The sequence below is a fragment of the Mesitornis unicolor genome, unplaced genomic scaffold (assembly GCF_000695765.1).
Source record: "Mesitornis unicolor isolate BGI_N332 unplaced genomic scaffold, ASM69576v1 scaffold12636, whole genome shotgun sequence".
NCBI lineage: Eukaryota > Metazoa > Chordata > Aves > Mesitornithiformes > Mesitornithidae > Mesitornis > Mesitornis unicolor.
The window spans coordinates 16,547-30,210 of NW_010191796.1; positions in this window are offsets into that span (position 1 = coordinate 16,547).

Sequence of the window (13,664 nt, forward strand, 5' to 3'; positions counted from 1 at the left end):
GGCCGGACCGGCTGCTAGGCGACGGCAGCGGCCACCCGCGCTCTCGCGAGAGTCGCGCGCCCGGTTAGGTGCAGCGCGCTCCCCTTCCCGCTTCGCCTCTACCACTGGGCGGGAAAGCTGTCCCTGTCCCCGTTCCCTCAGGATGCCGCCGCCACAGCCCCTCCGTAACCGGCGCTTGGGTCCCATGAACACCTCTAATGAGCATCCCGCCACTGCTGCGTTGCTGAGCCAGGCTCGGTTGGAGAGCCGGGGGATGGTTTGGTTAGGTTTGGTTTTCATAATGCCGTGTGGTGGTGATGCTTCCCTCGGAGGCCGATTATGGTCTTCCAAGTCAGAAGAATGCCCCGAGCAGGTACTCTTTAGTTTTAAAACTCTCTGAACAACAAAATAGTGTGAGATTATCGTTCTGAAAGAGAGACAGATTATGGTTTGTGAAATGTCTAGTGAGGATAACGCTGCAAAATGCCCCAGTAACTCTACCTCTGCATTTAAAAGCCCTTCACTTTCAATGAAAAGAAACGTTTCACAACCTAAATGATCATTTTTAGTCTGCAATTTCCTACAAAAACTTTCACTTTGTTACGCTGTTCATTGGTAATTTTGTTGAAGTAACTGAAAATGGAGATACTTAAAAAGCTGTTAGCTGCACACTTCCTCAGCTCTAAAATCAATATGTGTAGACCTTTGCTCATTGTGTGTTCACTTCTCTAGGTTGGGTGATAATGAAGAAAAATCCCTACTGAATCATTTTCTTTTCCTTTCACTTCCTTCAGAAATAGTATGGTACTTCTCCAGAGAGTTAAACCCTCTTTTTTTAAAGCCGTTTGCTCAGAATAACTTTCTGAACTGACACTACCTGTTCCTTGAGGCCAGCGGGCAGTGAATACCTCCTTAGATTTTCCTCATTCAGAACAGGTCGGTGTGGTAGGCAGCTGCTCCTTTGGGTACTTTGCTGCTCAGGAGGGACTTGTCTGTGGGCCAGGTGGGAGTAGTGGAGTAGTACCAGATCTGTGCCGCATCCACATGCTTGGCCCAGAAAGCTCTGGTTTAATTAAATATTCCTGGAAGAACAGACTTCAAGAGGTAACGGTGCTGGTGTGGTGCTCTGAGAGCATCATCATATGCTAGGTAATACAACCCAATGCGAAGGCTGCATCTTCTGATACATTTCAAGTGTCTCTAGATCAGTTTCCCACCTTTTGCCTTTTAAAGGGCTCTAAATAAAATGCATCGTGGAAAAACAGCTTCATTTGCTGCTCTGTGGGTATTGATCAACCACCTTGGAAAAAAAACTTATCAAATTTCCTTTTAGGAAAGCATGAGCTGAATGAGTGATACTCAGTTTATTTATTAACCTTGCACTCTTTTATTTTTTTTTAATAAACTGTTTGAAATACTAGTAAGGATTCCCATCGAGTATTTATCATTTTTTGGATCATGATCAAGTGAATGTTACCTGAATTATCTGTATGGCCATGTAATTTCCATTAACAGTAATAGTAATTGCAAGCATGTAGAAAGAGGATGGCTTATCCTATGATCCTACCTATTATCAAGTAGTTAACTGATTAAGGTTAGGATACTGCAAGCCACTTCATACCATCAGTGAACTCTCTGCAACCCCATTATCTTCATTAGGCTTGTGTGGGTGTAATTAATTGGTGTTTAGTTAACAGTTGTGTTGAATGAAAAGAATTTAGTTCTATTTCTCTTAGTTTTATTGGCCCCACGGTGCTAACAGGCTAAAGTGTAATTAAAAACTCTCTAATTGAAGTATATGTAGAAAGCTCCAAGGAACAAACCCAGTGAGAAAAAGCCTATGACTGGTATGACGCTGGCCTTTGAGAAATGACCAGGCACAAATGACACCCTAGAGCAGTTCTTTTTTGTTTTTCAACTATGAAGATGTTTCACTTATATCAGGATGTACATTTAAAGTGTATTACAAGTGTATGAGCTTGCAATCATCACTTTCCTAGGTATGTCCAGTAACACCATATTTTGATGTTGTCTCAACAAATTTTCTCCCAAAATCTTTTAGATTTTATAGTATTTTGGGTGGACAGAGAAATGGGTCTTCTGTGTCTTTCAAGAGCAGCTGTACGTAATTTTTATTGTCTCTTGCCTTTCCTATAACTCTTGTGCCAGGAAATAAATTATGATCAGCTATTCCTCATTCATGATACTGTATTGTGTGCATTCCTTTTTTCACAAGATGCTTTGTGTCTCACTTGAGTATTTATATGTGGTGCTAATCTGGGCCACTCTAAAACCAAGTATAATTTGGGATGCTTAAGTGTCACAGAAAGGATTTGCTTTTTGCCGTTCTAAAATGTTGCTTTAAAGATATAAACTTGCCCCTTAAATCAATTAAGATCATGGTCTCACTGCCATCTGTGTTCTTGTAGGATTTCACAGAAGAGTAATGTGTGCTCATTCCACTGACAGGGTCTTCTTTGAAGTCAAGTCTAAGTACATAAAAACCACGTGACATTTCCATTGCCTTTTTAGCTTGCTGATTCAAATATTCTTGAAGAAGTATATTACTGGTTTTGTGGCATTTTAATATCTTAAATAGAAATGGCTTTTAAATCTTTTTACACCTAAAATGTTTCTGTAGTATTTCTTTTAATTCTTAATATTCTGTAAAAGATAAACCTCAAAAACAAAGCTAAATATAACTTTATGTACAAAAGTAAACAAAAGCTTTAGTCCTAGGATGTGGCTGGACATAACATTTAGATTGGGCTTTGAGTCTAGATGAAAAACTTCCAAGAACTTGCATAATATACATATACTGGATATTTGGAAATTTCTAATAATGAATTAGGTGGCTTTTTTTCCCCTCAAGCATTATTATTTTAATTTCCAGAGTACTCATATAAGAGTTCATTTGCTTTGAGTAATCTGTCTCCGCTCCAATGGTTACTTCAAGTTGAGTGGGTTTTAGTACTAATTTCTTTCTAAAGTTTGAGGATTCTTCCTGTGGGTCTGTTCAGCTCCTGCTGTGCAAGGGTGAGCCAAGCCTTCTCCAAAAGAACCCGCTGAACTAAAACGTGAGAGCTGATAGGCTTTGTTTTATCATTCAAACTCAAAAGGTAATGTGGAAGGCACAGTATTTAAAGACAAATTTTTGAGCTGATTTTTGAGTTTACACAAGATTGTCCTCAATTTTCTGTGATACAGCTGGCTTTTGTTGTGTGTAGGGCTTTTTATGTAAAGCACAAATTATTAATGAATGCTAGGTTGAGTCTCAGATATTGAGAGTTTACTAGATGATTTATTTGTGCATGTATTTTGAAGTAACTGTTACAAGCTTTAAGGCATTCTTGAAGCCTACCTGGTTCAGGGACCCTGACATGATGGATTATAGGGATTTCTCTCAGTATATTGTCAATATCATCCTATGAAATTTTAATACACTTACAAATCTATACAGGGTCTGAATGTTACCAGGCTTTGTGAAATGAATGTTAAATACTCTCTATGACATGAAAATAAAAATGTGAGTTCATACATCAGTTACTGCATATGAGATATTGATATAATTTCTAAGATGAAGTGGCAACATGGCCATGATATGTTTGCAATTTATACAAACAAACAAACTCAGAGGTGAGCAGAGAGTTAGAAAAGTGGAACCATGTACTTAAGTTTTCTAGTTCTGAGGCTTGGTAGGAAAAACTTACTTTTACATACATCAGCAGAATTTATTCTTGCTCATCATCTCCTTTTTTATGGTCAGAATGGTTTTCTTGATCTAGTCTGAACCTGCAGTTCAAACAGCAGATAGAAAAAGTAATGTATTAGTTAGAAGGGAATTACTCTTTTCTGCTTTTCCGACCAGTTTGTTGAAATAAGGCACCTTTCTGAAAAGAACTATTTGATACGTTTTTAAAGGTTCTAAGTACTAAGGCACCTTTTTTTTTTGGTAAATCTTTCCATTCATTACTCTCACTATAAAGAATTTTGCACATTTTTTTCTTTTATCTATTTTTTTTATTTGCTTTATCCTTCAGGCTTTGGGTCTTCCTCTTCCCTTTTATTTTGGATTATAAATCCCCTGAATTTGCTCGACTATTTGAGAAGCTGTACTTGCAGTTCCAAATACAGAAACTTTTGGGGTGGTTGGAAGCAATGTGTAGGTTATCTGTTACTGGTTAGCAGATCAAAGGCTTACATGACTGGGAAGTGAAACCTGACTAGGGCAGATGAACTGGTGATCTGTGGGATACATGAAAAATTAAGTTTGAAATCAAAGTTATTTACAAGTATGTAACAGATGAAGTTAATATTGCAATAAGTGAGAAATAGTGTTAATTGAGTTCTCAACTCCTGTAAATTGCTGACAGATTTTGAGAGAAGCCTTTCTGTTTATAGGAAAAATGAAGCTGGTAGCAGAGGGGTTTTAGGAGTTCAAATTAAAAGGTATTTTTTGCGTTACTATTGAGGCTTTCCTTCGTCTTGTGATTTTTTTGCTTAAACACTTTTTTGGGAGGGACAAACTGAGTATGGAAGAAAAGGAAGAATGGCATTTTTTTTCCCCATGGCGTATCTCCTGATTTTTACAACCTTAATCACTTGGGGCATGTCTTGAACTTTTAACCTTCTTTCCCCAGCACTGATGCTGTGAATAATGGACTCTCCTGCTTGACACATAACTAGATTGCAGTTCAAAGTGGATGTCACAAACACTATTGCACCATCTGGAGCTTGACTATCATTTTGGGATAAGCCCATAAGATCATATGAATTTATAACTGACTTCATTTTTTCCATTTCACTAATTTTGGTTTCTTTAACTCAAAAATATGTTATTTAAAAAAAATCCTCCTGCTGTCGATAATTTTTGCAAAAAGCCCCAGGATTTTCAGATCTTGTATGAAAGTCATATTGCATTTATATCTATTTTGATCCTCCTTTTTGCTATAAAAAAGTTTTAAATAGTTTCCCTGAGGCTAGAGAAGTACTGTGTGAGTTGTGGAGATAAAATCCTCTCTTTCCCCCTATTTCCATTGTTATCTTTAATAGTTTTCTTCATTTCAAGACTCATTTAGTTTAAAAAAAAGAAACGGAAATATTGCTCCTACATATTCTTAAAAAATATGCACATATATGTGATTGTAAACTGAAAAACTTTTCAGAGTATGATTTCTGAAGAATACATAATAGTCATAGTTCCATTTAAGATATTCAGCCATATGACTGAATAACATACAGCGGATGCAATGAAATATACCTTATTTTGAAGGAAAAAGATATCTACTGACTGACATTACTGCTTGGGGGGTGTATTCATCAACAAAATACCGTTTTTATAAATTCTGTGTACCGACTGAATTTTATTAAAAGCTAGTTGTGTGGTTTGTCTTAAAGCACCAGATTTTGAGTGAGCTTGAACACCTTTGACTTCCACTGAAAGCTGGAGAAACTTGTAAATCCACAGCATTTCTTACAGAATGGCTTAAAATGAAAGACATCTATGAGCATGTGGTCAATCTGGTGGGTTTTCAGTGCTTTGGAAAAGATGTGACTATTGGAGAAATTGTCAGGCCTGGTACATTTACACAGAGGGGATTAGTTCAGATTTCAAATATCCCTGTTTTCTAAAATTAAGCAGTGGCTGATACATAGAGATAGCAACTGTAATACGAAACCTCTCTTTCTTCTTTAAACATTGACAAATACATTTCAAGAATCAAACACATGTGGGCAAATGTGGAAATATTTTACTTCTGGATGTGACTTGGTTTTGGAAAATATTTTTAGTTCTACATAATGATTGAGAACTATACCAAATAATTAAGGTAATTAATGTGATAATATGGAGAAGAAAATGGTGTTTAATGTTAACCCAGTATTTCAGATTCCTAGAGCACAAGGGTATGGCTCTGAAACTAGTTTCCACAAAATTTGATCTTTATTTCTTGAAGCTATACTATGATGTAAATGACAGAATCATGATCATTTAGGTTGGAAGGGACCTCCTGAGATCACCTACTCCATCTCCCCTGCTCAAGCAGGGTCAGCTCAGGCAGGTTGCCCAGGACCATGTCCAGTCAATTTTTGAATGTCTCCCCAGAAGGAGACTCCATCACCCATCTGGGCCACCTGCTCCAGTGTTTGACCACACTCATAGCAAAAAGCACATTCTTGTCTTACACTGAATGTGCTATTTTTAAATTTTTGCCCATTGCCTCTTGTTTTACCAGTGGACACTACTGAGAGGAGTCTGGCTTCCTCCTCTTGATTCCCTCCCAGCAGGTATTTATTTATATACACTGGTGAGAGCCCCTTGAGCCCTCTCTTCTCAGGGCTGAAGAGGTGCAGCTGTCTCAATTCGTCCTATTACGAAAGACAGTCTAGTTCCCTTAACCATCTTTGTGTCCTGCACAGGACTCACTCCAGTAAGTCCATCTCTTTCTTGCATTAATTGCACTGATGGAAATTGCAGAACCATGTTTGGTTATCATGTGTTTGATTATAGTACTGCAAGAAGGATGAAGTATAGCTGGAACTGTGCTTAAGAATAGAATTCAGTGTCAGACTCTAAATTTCTGTCAGGATTTGTATATTTATTAAAAACCAGGCATGTTATCCACTGAAAATGCTGCCTACTCACTGTACGTTGCACTGATAGGAATGTACCTTTAACTGTGAAACAGGACTGCTGCTTTCTTGTCTCCATTTCTTACAAATAGCTACTGAAAGCATCACAGGGGACAAACTGACAAAAAGCTGGTTTTTTGACAGAAAACCTTCTATAACTGGAGAAAGGTAGTGCATCTGCAATTTTGAGATGTACCTAAAGCAATGAGGACGGTAGGTAAAACTCATCAGACTTCAACCAGAAAGTGATTGGTACACCCTAATGTAACCAAACACCCATCGTAAAAATCAACATTTCCCACAGCAAAGAAAGAGAATATATTTATTGTCAACTGCTGAGGTCTAGTAATCAAGCCAAGAGTAGTACCAAATGTACACAACTGTATTTGTCAGAGTGTAAAACCTTTATGTTCTTTGACTGTGCCAGTTTATTAATACTTAGTTACCAGCTCCATTCACAGGGAAGGAAGCAGTCCATCACACACAACCAAGAACATGCTGGCAGTGCAAGCTGTGTATAAGTAAATAACGCAATAAAATTATTTGAGAAGTGCTTACTATTGCTCTGCTTTAAACCTAAATGGTATCCTAGCACTTAAAAGCTTAAATCCACAAAGGGCTATCAGATCATCAACTCTTCACCTCCCGTATATAGTAAATACTGCATTGTTATTGCATATGATCTACATGTTGAAAGGTTTTTAGGCTTTAATTTGAGATTAATTGCTGCCTGCTTGCAGCGAAGTATCCTAATAAAGAGTATATAGCTCTTAATTAGCAATTTTTTGTTTTAATTCTGCCTATATTCTGTGAGCATTGACTATAACAAGCAAGAAAAAGAGCACAGGGGCATCTTAAATTCCCTGGTTACTTGTCAGAAGATAGTAGAGCTTTTCTTTTTTGTTTCCTAGTTATAAATGGTCATTTTTTCAAGGCTGCCGTGAAGTGTTAGTGAAGCTACTGCACTAGACTGCCCTGTCATGGGAGTTCATTCAAAGGCCACGTTGTTTCAGGACAAGCATCAGTAGCAATTACCGCTTCCAGCTTTCTCTGGAAGTGTGAGTTTTTGTCAAGGGCTCCAGAGTCAGACTTCTAGCCTAAGCTTCAGACACAAAAAGAGATCAGTTATTCCCAGTTTCTTGTGTCACAGCTCTTGATGTTGAAGTTTTAGATAGAATTTCCACTCTTATTTTTGACAAGCAAGTTTTGGGACTGTCTATTTGAAAAAATCGAGCCTATTGCAATTACTGAATTTTCAAACTATACTTGTGAAGAGTAAGAGAAAACGGTATTTCACGTCTGTTGAATGCTTTTACTTCAGTGCTGTTAAACACTATATAATCCAGCAAGAGCTTTAAAGTAGTTCTGGATAAGTTATATAGTGGACTTCAGAAATTAACAGCTTGGTTTAATTGGATGCCTGAACTATAATTCATTCAGATTGTCAGGGAGCAAACCCTACTGCATGAAGCATTATGTGACAAAACATAACCATGAAATTAGACCTAAAATAGTAGTTCGGTTTCTGAAATATTCAATGTATAAACAAGTTGTGCATCTGGTTCTCTACTTCATGTAGTTAACGTATTGTAAGTCTGGTTCAATTATATTATATGATTGGAGCCTGGATCTCTCTCTATATCAGTCACACTGATTTGGGTGCTTTTAGTCTTGTGATACTACATAAAACAGCCATCATGTAGTTGTCTATGTTGGAGTTCCTTACCACAGAAAAAGGAATTTCCTTGTGGTGGTTTCTCAGCAACTAAGCATACGAATAGCTTGTAGTGATCCACCTGCTGGTCCAGCTCTTCAGTCTTTTCGCAAAACTCTAAGAAGCTTCCAAAAGCTATTTATGGAATTTATGGTGAAAAGATTTGGTTATGACTTTGTGATGGTGTATTATTGGTAGAAGTGCATATATATGTAGTCTAGAAAAAAATGTGATTTGGAAAATAATAAAGGATGAGGTTTTGCGCAGTTTTTCTGATTTTCCTCTGAATAGATTTTTACAGGTATGGGCTTTTTCTTGCTTATTTGTACTGTCAGTCAAATACATGGAGACTTTGATTTCATACAAAATCTCTAGACCCTACACACTTTAGTAATAAAAAGCATGATGTCTTTGGGTGCGCTCTTGAATTGTACATCAGTGCATAACATCATATGTTTGTTAGAAGTGACAGCATGTGTTTCAGATGAAGAAATGCATTAAATAGTGGCCTGCGCTATTTCTGTTGTTTTAATTGTACTTAGATTCATAGTGTAATATTTACATGACCTTTTCTTGGTATAGTGTTTTTCTATCAGCTGTCACTTCATAAAGCTACAGAGCAAAGAAAGAAACATGGTCTTGTTTGAATAAATGGCAAGTCACGTGTTGCTATAAAGTGACAACATCAGAAAGGCATTAACCTCACAGCTCCATTCAATAACCCCACCCATTTTTTCAAGCCATTGCAGACTTTTCCTCAGCATATTCTGTATATAGGCAGTATCTTAAGATTCAAAATAAATTGCATTAGTTCTGTTTCTAAGAAATGAAATAAGAATTGGGGAAAATGCGAAAGATGCGATTATATGAAGTAACTGGCATACAAATCCAAAGTAAATGAGAGAAATACTTCCTTATGTGAATTAGTGAGGTTTGGCTTCTTAAAAAAAATCACAGAAATATAAAATATGCTGAAAGTGGTGCTTATAAAGCAAGTTCATCCAGGAGAACTGGCCACTGCAAACTTGCTGAGAGCTGGCCACTGCAGACTTGCTGTATATACACTGATACATCCATATATAGGAGCTGCTTCCTTGTTATAGGAGCTTTTTGCCTCCTTGTTCTTGAACTTCACTAAGAGCTTTCAATTGCTCTGACATTTTCAGCCGAGAAAGTAATAGTTGAGCAGTATTCTACAGGCAATTATCTTATCTGATCGTTGGAGCAATCCCCACTAGAAAGGGACCAATACGATCAAGTTAAATCATTACAGAAAGGCAAGAGAAAGAGAGGGAGGAACAAATGGAGGAAAAACGGGCTTATCTCATTTATGGGTGCCTCTACTGCCAGGTTCAGAACAGCAGACAATGAAGTTAGCCTGTAAGACAAAGATATGGAGTTGCCTCCTGTAGCTGTTGACAGGTCTGAATCCTCTCTACCAGAGCCTATTGTGACTGTAGTGCAAGGAACCTGCAGAAAACGTGCCGAAACTAGGCAGGAAGCATGAGCTTTTCAATAATTTGTCACCTCTCTCTCCCTTCACCCACCCCTCTAGTTCCCAGTGGGAGAGGAGAAGACATACTGAAGAACTAGACTGGAAAATAGTCATGTGATGGGAAAAGGGGTCAGATATAGACACCTTACTGTCTCCAACTTTCTGCGCCTTGTATGGTTCAGCCTTTTGGGCAATTGGTGAAGAGCTTTTATTATTTTTGCTAATACTGCTTTTAATCTAATGACCTCTAAAAAACTGCATCATTGGTATAGGCAAGTCACCATTTGATTATTGTCAGCAAGTACATTTAAAATATTTATCTCTTCCTATTCCTGCTCTAGAAAGAAAGATACGGGGTTTGTTTTTGTTAATTCACTGCTAAACTATGACTTGAATACTGCCGAAATTAGCTGCTCACTTGCTGTCACAGGTGAGTCAAGAGATCAAGCCAGGCTTCCTACACGGATTTCTAGACTTAGTATTGTGCTTTCAAAACCTGTATTTAGAAGTCCATGTTGTTTTAATGTTTCTAGAGTGTCCTTAAAGGCTACAAAAACTCATTTAAAAAGAGAATGAAAGCACTTGTTTGTGTACATACACAGAGTAAGAACTTAGGTGACATAATCTGTAGATCCCAAAGCATTTACAAAGGAGAGGGTTTTTCCCATCCTGTGACCAGACAAGGCAGTCCTTCTGTGTGAGCACATTCATGTGTTCCATGTACGCAAGTAACATTCTTTTTTGTTTTCTCTGTGTTTATAAATCTTGTTACTGCGTGTGCACATTATTACTAGTGCAGAGGGCCTGAAGACCAATCAGACCTTTTTATACTCAGCTTAGCACAACACAAGATAGAAGTTTCCTGAAAAGAAACTAAACAGTTTAACAATGGTTGTATCTGCACTGTGGGGTAGAGGGTTGCCCTGATGTAGCCTTGTTCTGGCTTTTTGGGTACAAACTTGGCTGCGTCTCAGTCACAGAACTGGAGATTGGTGAGGCATCTGATATAGTCGGAAGGTATGGTCTCCTGGTTTTTTCTGTCAGGTGATATACAGAAGTGCAGTGCTTCTGCCTTTGTACTCAGGTCAGGGTTGAGGGGGAATGTTTGCTTATTTAACAAACTGAACAGAGATAAGGTGCACAGCCAAGTATTTTTTTTTCCTTGATACAACACTTACATGGCTTGGAAGCAGTCAGGGACCAGACCCTCTGGGTATGCTGATGTTTGAGGAAATGACAATACTGGTATTTCCTTTGCTAATACGTGAATCCGAGGGAGAGGATGACCTTCCATTGGCTGCAGAGCAAATCTGATGAGTTAGGATTTGAACTGACATCTTCAGCATCTTCACCCCAAGTATCTTACGTGGAAGTTCTCTTTTAATATCTTACTGCTTCTGTACTTTATTTTAGAAGGCATAAGTGGTACAGCCATGCAGCTACAATGTAATGGAGTAATTTCCTAACAAATGAAGGAATCTTTTCTGCGGTGGAACACAGGTGTTGCCGGTAACATATGGCTGTTATAGATTGAGGGATATTCCAAAACATAACTTAATATAGTCTTTATCTAGCCTAAGGAAACAGCCTCAGAGCTATATTTTGTAGCTTTCAGTGGAGAAAGAAGAAGCTAATGGGTTCAAAAGAAATAAGGCATGTGGACTGGGGCATGTTCATGGGAAGCAGACATAGAATATCTGAGGACTGGAACACCCTTCCAAGTCCTGTACAGTTCTTTATTAAAAAGTGTGTTTGTAATTATTTTATTTTCTTGTATCTCTTTTCTTCAAAAAACTGTGTCAGGATTTTGGTCAAGTATTGATATATTACAGAAATTCTTCAGTTAAAGAACCTGCAGAAAAAATTGAGTACTAATAAACTGCCTCAAGGCTGCATACTCTTTTGCTGCCAGTGGAGACTTAATTAAGGTAGGCTGTTTATATGCCTGAGTGGTATTTTTTGATAACCTTCCATCAAAGGTAATGTGCAACAATTAAAGAAATTATAAGGAAAGAGGAGGACAGTATATTCTTAGACATTATTCCCTTCGCATTGCTGTGGCATTTGATAGCCCTGGCAAGAGGTTGCAGGCTTAGTGGATTAGGTACCTATTCTTGGATGTAACAGAAAAGGACAAAAATACAATGAATACTCTTAGAACAATCAGATGAATACATGATTGAGTATATCTCTGTTCCAGTGCAAGTTATGCATATTTTCCCTTTCAGATGTCCCCTTAGGCATGTTGCAGGTAAGATTACATCTAGTTGTTTGTTCACTCACCAACACACTCCCCAAAAGGCAAGAGTTTGTGTCTGATTGTTTAAGACCTTGCTTCTGCTTTGAACATGTCTAGTTCCCTTGGAAAAACATTCTCTACATCCCCATCCCCCTTTAGAGAAAACAAGTGAACTATTCATGCAAAAAAGTGTGTGTGTGGTTGGGAGAGTGGGGGGGCGTGCAATGCCACCGACAAACCCTATTGAAATGCATTGGCTGTTCATTTACATTCACACTTTTTTTAATAAAAATGTTAACTAATGATGTTAAATGCTTTGCCAAAGGTCCTGGCGGGTCAGTTGCCGAAGTGCCATTTCTGCCTAATTAGGGCTCTTGTGGCAGCCCAGGGGCCTCCTGATGCAGTGGGTGACAAGCCGGGAGCTGACAGCTTCAATCGGCTCCAACAGGAAGGTTGGGCTGGTCATGTTTTCTAACTCAGCCAGGTGTTAGCTGAATGTAGGGGGGGTCTTGGCCAGACCTGAGCATTCGTTTGATCTTCCTTTCTTTCACTTGCTCTATTTTGAGCTCTTCCCTTTGCCTGTCCCGTCTTGTGTCAAGGTCAAGAATGAGCTTGACTAAATCAGCAATTTCATTTATCTCTAGGAGATCATTAGCAGTCCTTCTCCCTCCCCTCCCCAAATAAACCTTAGGCAGTGGTGCAGAAACAGCACTGGTTCCAGAAAACAGGCATTGGGCAGTCCAGATATGAAAAGGAGAAGGAATAAATGCAGATCCTTCCGTAAATAAAATCCTTTCTACTTCTCTGTTACAAGCCTGTTCGTTATTATTAATGTATATTAAATATATCCATCGAAACACCCCGAGTAACCCTCAAAAACATAAAATGCTTCCGCAATCACAAAAAAATCCTAGAACATGTTTAAAATGTTATTTCATCACTACTGTAGTAAAAGTATTTTCTTAAAAACAACAAGCAAAGCAGAATAAATATTTCCTTTGACCTCACCTGTTTCTTAGTTGCACATTGACCATATTTGGCCACGTGCTTTTGATAGTTGGCCAGTTTTAGGTGTCTTGACAGCTGATGACTGTGAAATCACATCATCAGTGTATTGGGGAACTGGCTTTTTTAAATGTTTATCTGCACTTGGTTAATCAGTAGCACTTTGACTTCAGCTGAGTTATGCTAGCTTACATTAACTGAGAAAACAGCCCTAAAAACATGTACACATTGCTGACCATTGTATAAATAACTCAGGATTTCTAAATGTTTTACCGAGAAATGGCAGAAAGCATTAGACTGATCAAAGTTGAAACAGTTTAGTAGATTTCTTTAATACGAATCCGATTTTCAGAAGATGTTCTGGTTTTAAGGTCTTAAAACTACTTTTCAGACTTCTCAGTTCAAGCTGATGAATTCAACATTTCTCTATTTACATAGAAGTCACTATGTGCAGGAATTGCTTGGCATCTGGAATGAAACCACCACTGAAGTAAAGGCAGCAGCTGGATAATAACAGACAACTGGTTAATAATGCTCAATAATATTAAGGATGGGAAACAATAAAGGAGATTATATCACTTGATAGCTGTAGTCCTAATGTA